Here is a 6,000-nt window from a genome sequence, read left to right on the forward strand (position 1 = left end):
GCCTGTGGAGACTAACACTATCATGATCTCTATGCAACAACGGAGAATCAGAAAATTATTATAGGGCCAGAACAAGTCAATTCTAAACTGATAAATATCTTTCTGACATTGTGCATAAGGCACACAAATACTCGTCACATAAATTTCACTAAACAATTACTTTTTTACTAATCATAACTAAATAAAATAATCAACAAGATAAAACAAAGTAAATCTGAAATGTTACTTAACATTTAAAAAATGTCTGCATTTCTGAACCAGTGACTACTCCCACTCTTATTGTTTTGGTGCAGCAAATAGAAGAGCAAGGGAAATAGTTTGAGAAAGAATGAAGAAAGGATAGGTGCTTCTTTTGCATTTTGGTTCAGTCTGAATCTGTGCATCTTGTTCATGTTGTTAAGTCTCATGTAGGCTTATGATAGTCAACCACACTGGCCAGAAGGAGTCCCAATTCAACCCTACCTCAACAGTCAACCATTGGTTTTCTATGGATGATGGCTCACACAGTAACACACAGCACTCCAGCAAACACACATAGCAGAGGTTCCAAAAAGTCGCCCCCATGTCAATCACACTAAGTTTGTCCCAAATGACATTCTATCCCTTATGCAGTACAGTGCACAATATAGGGAATAGGGTGCCATTTCTGATGCACCCTCAGTTGTGAATTATTGACATGAACTTGACCCCAGCTCTGAAACATTCTACCACACATGAGGGATGGAGAGAGGATTTGGGGGGAGGGGGGGTTACACTGTTCACTTATAAGTGAACAATGTCAACAATATGAACAATGGCTCTAGTAACAATCATAACAATAATAGTAATTAATAGGTGCAGGATAAGATTGTACAGCCTGTGAGCCATTGAAAAAATAATAATACAGCCACAACCCCTCTCCCCCTCCCCTATAAACATTTTAAAATACCCCCTCCATTACACACCCTTAAACCTGAAGATACTGTTATGGTGCCGTGTCTGTAAATCAAACATGTTCACTTGAACAGAACAGTAAACCACCTGACATTTGTAGCAGAGTAGGACAGAGCAGAGGGCAGGACAGAAATCAGGGATGCGATTGGCACTTTAAAAACCGCCTCTCTTTTCTTTCACTATTTCTCACTTTCAGTCAGGCATCTGGGTACATCCGTTTTTTTTCTGGTCATTTGCCTAGCTAAATCTGTGGAGCGTCTCTCCTCTCCCTTCCTCTGCAAACCCTGCCCGGGTGTTACTCTGAACATAAGCCTTAATCATAGCATGATCTTTACTCAGGCGGTGGCCTGGGCAGTGGCCAAACCACCTATACCCCCATGCATGTGCTGACAAACACTACCCAACACTGGTCTAAGTATGCATCCAACACACATTGGCAAAATTAAGGATATCAGTGAGTTAGAAAAAATGGCTACATTTTAAAAACAATGGCACAACTAGAAATCCAAGTGCATTCTGCTTCGAGCTAAAGCATTTGTAGCCTATATATATATAAAAAAAGTATGAATGCTTTTGAAAGTGTGCTTATGAACTGCTTATGAACATTATTACACAGTTGGTTAACCATTAGATTGTATATAGCCTGTTGCTTGTTATTTATATGATTATAGATCCTTACAGGTTAATAAATACATGAACAACTTACTTACAGCAATGACTTACAAATAGTTATTACGAGTTAAACTATTCAATAATGTCTTACAAGCAGCTTATAAGTCAACCTTGAAATTCCAGTTGTAATAACAGCAGCTGGATGAGGGAGTACGCGTTCATGAGAGAGCTGGTTTTTGGTGGTGGTAGTTAAAGATGCGAAAGATAATACTGACACAGTAAGGCCTGCAAGCTGACTGGGTGAACATATCAACTTTGACCCTCATTTCCAGTCCCAAATCAAGCCCTCTTCCCCAGCACTAGCTCATACCCATGGACTAGACTCTTCTTCATGGCGCTTCCTGGATGTGAAAGAAACAGACAGGTGTAATCAAAAGTGGTGGCCTACTAGCGTCAACTAACCCTTCAGGAGGGTTGTTACCATGATATTTCCATACATCCATTCTAGTTCTTTCAGATCTATGAGAGAGCATGAGAGAGCATTTAGATGTGTCCAGGTATAGGGTGCTAGGAGAAGTGTCCAAGACTAGGGGACTAGGAGAAGTGTACAAAGATTAGGGGACTAGGAGAAGTGTCCAGGACTAGGAGACTTGGAGAAGTGTCCCGACTAGGGGACTAGGAGAAGTGTCCAGGACTAGAGGTTGATTTGGGACCGGACCCTCTGTCCAGTGGAGGACATTGACAGTTTGTTGGGAGATCTGTTGTGTTGTGTGTAGGGCAGTGGCAGTCATGAAATGTTGTCAGCCTAACTGCCATGCAAATAATTGCTGGGTTCACGTTAAAATGACCTTTAATTAACATAAACACGTTTAGCATCTCCGGGCTTCCACGCATAGTCTACAAGCCACTGATGTGGACCTTTGGAACATCTACATTTTCAAAAGTTTAATAAATCCATGTAATATAGCCTATTTTAGGCAGGTCTAAAGAAATTATATGAAGATGTAGCCTATTTCAGAAGAACAGAATAGTATATTCTGAGTCATCCTTATGTTCGGCCCTGATCTGGCTATGCCATATGGCTGTGGCATTAGTTCATTTAACGCACAAGATTTGCTTAGAATTATTGTGGAATTATTTTATATTATTATTTCATAGTAAGAAGAATACAACTGAACATAGCTGAATAAAATAGAATGGATATTTCCCCAAAACGATGTCCGAGGGAGTGAGTGCACACGTGTTGCACTCCCTATTCTGTGTTGAGCAGTTAACAAAGTGATAACTTGAAACAAGTCCTCCTATATGCTTCATTTAGAGTTATTTATGCAACTGTAGTTGTGATACAAACCTTGGAATGTATTAGAAATCCAAACATATAGCCAAAGGCTGACAAATGCTGTAATGATGATTTGAAAAAGGTTGCATGAAAAGGCATGCGCTCTGCTCTGTTTCTTGCGCAGGCTGCACACACTTCATCCGTCTTTCATTCGCAATTTGTCAAGCGCTTGATCATATTCTCACCCATCAGACTATTTTCAATTTCATCTGGTCTTTCACATATGATAAATGTGTGGAATTATTTTGAAATTAATGGCCCACAAAAAAATAAAAAATAAAAATCAACATGTAATACGAAGCCTGCACTCGAATAGCAAATGGAGGTTGTGCGGTTTTGTTTTTAATATGCCAGATAGGCTACACCGGTTGTAAAGCGGATTAATCAAAACTGTGAAATAACACACATGGAATCATGTAGTAACCAAAAAAGTGTTAAACAAATCAAAATATATTTTATATTTGGGATTCTTCAAGCCACCCTTTGCCTTTATGACAGCTTTGCACACTTGGCATTCTCCCAGCCAGCTTTATGATGTAGTCACCTGGAATGCAATTAACATGTGTGCCTTGTTAAAAGTTTATTTGTGGAATTTATTTCCTTCTTAATGCGTTTTAGCCAATCAGTTGTGTTGTGACAAGGTAGGGGTGGTATATAGAAGATAGCCCTATTTGGTCTATACCAAGTCTATATCATGGCAAGAAGAGCTCAAATAAGCAAAGAGAAACAACAGTCCATCATTACTTTAAGACATGAAGGTCAGTCAATCTGGAACATTTCAAGAACTTTTAAAGTTTCTTCAAGTGTAGTCGCAAAAACCATCAAGCGCTATGATAAACTGGTTGTCATGAGGACCGCCACAGGAAAGGAATACCCAGTAACCTCTGCTGCAGAGGATAAGTTCATTAGAGTTACCAGCCTCAGAAATTGCAGCCCAAATAAATGCTTCAGAGTTCAAGAAACAGACATCTCAACATCAACTATTTAGAGGAGACTGTGTGAATCAGGCCTTCATGGTCAAATTGCTGAAAGCACTACTAAAGGACACCAATAAGAAGAAGAGACTTGCTTGGGCCAAGAAACACGAGCAATGGACATTAGACCGGTGGAAATCTGTCCTTTGGTCTGAATTCCAAATTTGAGAACGCTGTGTCTTTGATGATCTCGGATGATCTCGGATGATCTCCGCATGTGTGGTTCCCACTGTGACGCATGAAGGAAGTGGTGTGATGGTGACACTTGTCTGTGATTTATTTAGAATTCAAGGCACACTTAATCAGCATGGCTACCACAGCATTCTGCAGCGATACACCAACCCATCTGGTTTGCGCTTAATGGGACTATCATTTGTTTTTCAACAGGACAATGACCCAACACACCTTCAGGCTGTGTAAGGGCTATTTGACCGAGAAGGAGATTGATAGAGTGCTACATCAGATGACCTGACCTTCACAATCATCCAACCTTAACCCAATTGAGATGGTTTGGGATGAGTTGGACAGCAGAGTGAAGGAAAAGCAGCCAACAAGTGCTCAGCATATGTGGGAACTCCTTCAAGACTGCCGGAAAAGCATTCCAGCGGAAGATGGTTGAGAGAATGGTAAGAGTGTACAAAGCTGTCATCAAGGCAAAGGGTGGCTACTTTGAAGAATCTAACATATTTTTATTTGTTTAACACTTTTTTGCTTACTACATGATTCCATGTGTGTTATTTTATAGTTTTGATGTCTTCACTATTATTCTACAATGTAGAAAATAGTAAAAATAAAGAAAAACCCTTGAAAGAGTTGGTGTCCAAACTTTTGACTGGTACTGTATATATAACAATCACAAATGTAGTGCACTGGGTCTTTTCATAGTCTTGTATTAGCGAACCAATATGATATAGCCGAAACGGTATAGCCGTCTGTAGCGGGGGAAAAAATTACAGACCCAGCTATGCAGCATGGTCTCATAGACTAGACATAACATACCCTATATATACAAAAGTATGTGGACACTCCAAAATTAGTGGATTCGGCTATTTCACCCCTTTTCTAAAATCGAGCACACAGCCATGCAAACTCCATAGACAGTCATTGGCAGTAGAATGGCCTTAATGAAGAGCTCAATGACTTTCAACGTGGCACCGTCATAGGATGCCACCTTTCCAACAAGTCAGTTTGTTCAATTTCTGCCCTATTAGAGCTGACACGGTCAACTGTAAGTGCTGTTATTCTGAAGTGGAAACGTCTAGGAGCAACAACGGCTCAGCCCTGAAGTGGTAGGCCACACAAGCTCACAGAACGGTACCGCCGAGTGCTGAAGCGCGTAAAAAATGTCTGTCCTCAGTTGCAACACTCACTACAGAGATCCAAACTGGCTCTGGAAGCAACGTCAGCACAATAACTGTTCGTTCTCTAGGGAAATGTCTAGATCCGTGTGGAAGAACTTAACTGGCCTGCACAGAGTCCTGACTTCAACCCCATCGAAAACTTTTGGGGTGAATTGGAACGCCGACTGCGAGCCAGGGCTAATCGCCCAACATCAGTGCTCGACCTCACTAATGCTCTTGTTCTTGAATGGAAGCAAGTCCCCGCAGCAATGTTCCAACATCTAGTGGAAAGCCTTCCCAGAAGAGTGGAGGCTGTTATTGCAGCAAAGGGGGGACAAACTCCATATTAATGGCCATGATTTTGGAATGAGATGTTCGACGAGCAGGTTTCCACATACTTTTGGTCATGTTGTGTAGTAAACGTATATCTGGGACAGTAATTAGTATATGTTACGTTTGGTATGGTTATCACAGCAAATTAATGCATGCCATATGAAATGTAACATGTCATACTTAATGGAGTGTCTCGGATTGACATTTACTATGTTACATCTACCCTTGAGTTCAGGTTGAGCTATGAGGAGCTGGCTCTATCTAGCTGCACAAAGGTGATCCTATTCCGTTCCAACTCTGAATTCCAGGGCTCTCATTAAGTGTTTAATTTTATTTTTGATTGCATTTGCATTGATGTCAGAGTGATTAGAGGGACAATACAGCGCTGAGTACAAGGCTATTAATGACCATCAAAGTGCAGTTTTGGAGAGTTTCCATGACTCAGCGGTCACGTGGAATTTGACTGCGG

The sequence above is a fragment of the Oncorhynchus mykiss genome, chromosome 6 (assembly GCF_013265735.2).
Source record: "Oncorhynchus mykiss isolate Arlee chromosome 6, USDA_OmykA_1.1, whole genome shotgun sequence".
Taxonomy (NCBI): domain Eukaryota; kingdom Metazoa; phylum Chordata; class Actinopteri; order Salmoniformes; family Salmonidae; genus Oncorhynchus; species Oncorhynchus mykiss.